This window comes from Dipteris shenzhenensis, chromosome 1, assembly GCF_047967505.1.
Source record: "Dipteris shenzhenensis isolate YYH24624 ecotype China chromosome 1, Dip_SZ_1.0, whole genome shotgun sequence".
In the NCBI taxonomy this organism is placed as follows: Eukaryota; Viridiplantae; Streptophyta; class Polypodiopsida; order Gleicheniales; family Dipteridaceae; genus Dipteris; species Dipteris shenzhenensis.
In genome coordinates, this window is record NC_141596.1 from 1,897,142 (window position 1) to 1,901,618 (window position 4,477).

Consider the following 4,477-nt stretch of genomic DNA (forward strand, 5'->3'; position numbering starts at 1 on the left):
TCAGGATTACTTGAACCATTTCTGCGGGATTCATAGTCTCTCCTGCTGCTGCAAGTTGATTGTTGTAGTCTTTGATGCGGAGTACATAAGCATGACCGGTTTCATTGCTATTGCAGAAAATCTGGTTGATCTGGTTTCTCAGGGTGAGAATCCTGGATGTGTTCTTGGACTCGTAGAGAGCTACGAACATATCCCATGCTTCTTTTAATGTCTTGACTGTGTTGAGCTGTCCTAGCATGACATCTTGCACATTCTGCTTGATCAGGTGATAGGCATACTTGTCTTTCTTATCCCATTCTGCTTGAGCTCGGGCAATGGCAGGATCTGCTACTGGTGTGGAAACTGTTTGTGTAGATGTAGATCCCGATGTAGATCCCGTTGCTGGTGCTGTGACAACAAATGGAGTAGAGCTACTGGTGGCTGGATCGGCCAATGGTCTAGGTATGGATCCATCGACATACTCCCATTTGTCCTGAAGCACAAGAATGGTCTCCATTCGGTATTTCCATGTACCGTAATTGGAGTTGTCTAACTTAGCAGATGCCTCCAGATTGAGGTTGCTAGTCGACATGGTGCAAACAATGTACTCAAAAGTGTCCTGAAAAACTCTGTATGAATCAAATGCAAATACACTGAAGATGCCAAGTGAAATCTCTGTACCGTCGGTGAAGATAGAACTGCAGTATAAAGATTTGATCTGTATTACAAGGCTTGTGGCAATGATGCCGGGAATAGCCAAGAGGCTTTACAAGGCTGAAAAATGATGTGCACGATGCCGTGAGATAGCCAAATAGGCTTTACAATGGTGGCATGTGTGTGTGAAATCAAGTGCTATCTGCCCACTGAATCAATCTGCAATGCCTCTGAACTCTGAAGTTTGCTCACTGAACTGATGAACGTAAGGTTTCAGGTAATGTAATGATGTGAAATCAGATGTGAGCATATGGACTGGTACTAGTCGGGAATTTCGGGCATGGCTTAGATTGGCAACTTGGGGAATTCAAAGCGTCCCCTCTATGGCGATCTAGTCTACTCTGATCTAGATCTAAACCAACCGTCGATCGATGAAAGAGCAGCAAATAATTCCTTTTCTTTTGTTCTTTTTAAGTGCTGGGTCAGATGCGTCGATGTAGAGGCAAATGTGCGTGAAGGAAGTGGTTTTGTCGGCGAGGCTCAAATGTGAGTATAACTTGCGCCGAAATGTGCATGTGATGTAACGAGCGCGTAGAGCACAAAAAATCAAGCGACTTTCCTTTTTGGAGCACCCTCAAATTCTTCCTGGATCAAGAGATACGACTTGATCTAGGTGGAGGGGCAAAAGGAGTGCAAATGGTGCTCAATGATGATGTGTCACTGTGAGTCACATGCTGGGATGATGTGGCACTGTGCTTAACAAGAGGTGTGCTAGTGAAGCTCTGTGCTGAGGTGGCAGGAGTGTGCACATGCAGTGTGTGCACAGTGTGCTTGGCAAGGGACTGTGCCTGTAGAGGGTCAGTGCTGACTGGACTCTGCTAAGGTGGCAGTGCTGAGATGGCACAGATGATGTTAGCAGGGTGACGTGGCAATGCTGACATGGCATTGATGACGTGGCACAGGTGACATGGCACTGATGATGTGGCACAGGTGACATGGCACAGATGACATGGCACTGATGATGTGGCACAGGTGATGTGGCAGAGGATAAGACAGGTACACGTGGCACATCCGGGTGCCTGATGATGTGGCAATTGGAGATAAGGTTGCCACGTGTTTGGTTTCTAGGATCGACGGAATCTTCTCAAGATGCCGATGGAATCTCAGGATTCCGTCCTTCGTCGTCTCTCTCGTTTAGTTGCAGAAGCTAAAGGCGAGCGGAAATACTGAAAAGATCTTTCAAGTCAACACAGTTCTGATGAAGACCTGGCCTGAGTTGGTAGGATTGTCAGGTGAGGAAGCCAAAGCGATGATCTTGGCAGAAGCTTGGAGGTCCGTCGCTGTCCGTGGGAATCGGCCAATCGTTCGAGGAGATTCCTCTGCTCAGCTATGGTGCACGTTAGCTTCTATCGCAATTATGGAAAAAACATTTAAAAAACCGCGCAGGCCGTATGAGAAAGAGCGTCTGGACGCAGAGCTGAAGCTAGTCGGAGAGTACGGTCTCCGAAATAAGCGCGAACTGTGGAGAGTGCAATATGTGCTTAGTCGTATGCGTAACAATGCTCGCATGACCCTTACTCTTGATGAGAAGAGCCCACGGCGTATTTTTGAAGGCGAGGCCTTACTTCGATGGATGTTCAGGTACGGTCTCCTCGAGGAAAGTCAAAACAAGCTCGATTACGTCCTCGCTTTGACGGTCGAGAACTTCTTGGAGCGTCGTCTACAGACCTTAGTATATTCGTTGAGGCTTTTCTGTCGTCGAGGCGTTGTGTGGCCAGAGAGCTTAGGCTTCTCGTTGAATAGTGCAGTTCATTGGAGCATGCACGCTGCCTTGCTTTGGAGAAGCTTCACTGAGAGCGTGGCTCGGCGGGCCAAGCTCGTTGGCGCGTTAGCTATGAAGCTTGGGAGAAGGTCATTTGGAGAGCCTCATCCATGGCACAGCTTGGTGGCAGTCCGTAAAGGTCGCTGCAGCTGGTAGAGCACTTGGGGACCTTGGAGCGTGTTGGAGATGACAGAGTCGTGCTTGCTGAGCGTGAAGAAGAGATTCTCTCAAGAAAACCTTACAGAAACTTAGAGGCTCAGAAATGAACCTTTCTCTCTCACAAAACCTTACAAGATCTCTCAAAAGACTAAGATCTAGATCTCTCTTTCGAAATCTCTCAATCTCTCATGGACGGAATTCTCACATGAATAGAATGGAAGTGAAGGGAAGGATCTCACAATCACTCAAGAGAACTCTCAATCTCACAATCTCTCTCGCACTCTCAAGAATCTCAATGTCTCAGCGGAAGACAAGGGAGCTCTGATACCATGACAAAATATGAAGAGGGGAGAGGAGAAGAGTGGAGATGAGGAGAGAGAGCACAGCTAGAGAGAACACCACAAATGACTAAATGTACACTAGAATTAGTTGAAAAAATAGAATATATACAAACCCTTTTTTAGGGTTAGGGTTAGGGGATCTAACCCTTTCCTTTATAGCACTCTATAAGGTTAGTGCTATGCACATATGATCACGTGATGGTGCTATGCACACATGATCACATGATGTTGAGCATGAACTCTCAACATGTTCCAATGGCATTTCAGTCCCTTGTGTACAATAGTCATACTGCTGATCTAGCACTAGCTCTCCTTGGGGCTCATCGACTGGCATGGCATCGATGGGCGGTTCGAGTGCTGATGTGGTCTCAAGCTCTAGTGCTGATCGTTCCTCAGGTTCGGGTGCCAACCTTGTCTCGAGCTTGGGTTGGTGCTGTTGGTGGAGACTTAGTGGTTGCAGTTGTGCACCGAGCTGTAGCATTTCCTGGGACTATTCCGCAATCCTGCTTTCCAGAATAGGTACTTCTGTTAAGGCATCTGTACTTATCAATGTGATAGCTGGAGCAGTTGATGACGGCTCCCATACTGGTGAGAAGGGTATGTCCAACTCCTCAATTGGCTTTGGAGACTGGGGCAGAGTCATTTCTCTTTCTTGTAGTTCTTTTTTGATGATTATAGCCAATAAGTGCGGAATTTTACATTTCTGGCCTGAAGAACCATCGAGTTTTTTGGTAAAGAAAATGACGAAGTGTTGGACCCAGTCTTGTTTTAGCTTCCTACTCAGCAAAACAAATGTGCAGAGTGGAAGGGAGCATTCCTTGCCGTTCTTTATTCCCAGGATTGTGGATAGAAATTGTGCTGCTTCCTTGAGGCGAGGGTCAAGAATTGTGCGAAGCAATATGCCATCTCTATGGATCAGGGTACCCTTGGTGAGGAGAGACTGTACTTCGATAAACTTTGCATCAGTAGACCATTTAGGGTATTGGCCACCTTGTTTTGGCAGTGAGAAAGCCCTTTGAATGACCGTATTGTCGAGGATAATGTTCAGTGGGCTCTGCTGTACAGTGATTGTACCGTACTTGCCATCCGTTGCATTGCTGGAATAGTAAGAGTGGAGAAAGTCCTTGATGTAGGTGGTCATGATAGGACTGTCCTCCAAGGATTTGAGGCTCTCATGCAAATTGCCTAGACCCCGTTGCTCTAAGTAAGATGTTGCTTCCTGGGAAAGAGCATAAGTTGATGTGGGTGGCCAGACAAGTTCCAATGATTGGGCCTTGTTAACGGTTGTGTAGGCCGGCTGTGACTGGGGTGGCATTTGTTCTGCTTGGTCATGCACTGAATCTTCTTCGGAGCTATCGCTTTGGACCACGAATGCTTGTGGTCTCCGTGGTTGAGAGGATGTAGATGGCTGCGAACTCTAGAGGGGGTCCCGTGGTTGAGGCGGTGGGCTCTTTTTGCACATCCTCTTTAGTGGCAGCATCTTTTCTGAACCTGCATCCATGTACATGTAGTGTACCATTGA

The 4,477-nt window shown here is 47.1% G+C and overlaps 1 pseudogene; it reads left to right on the plus strand.

Moving 5' to 3' along the window:
- The first annotated feature begins 2,022 nt into the window (after positions 1 to 2,022).
- LOC147905238 (uncharacterized) lies at positions 2,023 to 2,611 on the plus strand (annotated as a pseudogene).
- Positions 2,612 to 4,477: the final 1,866 nt, after the last annotated feature.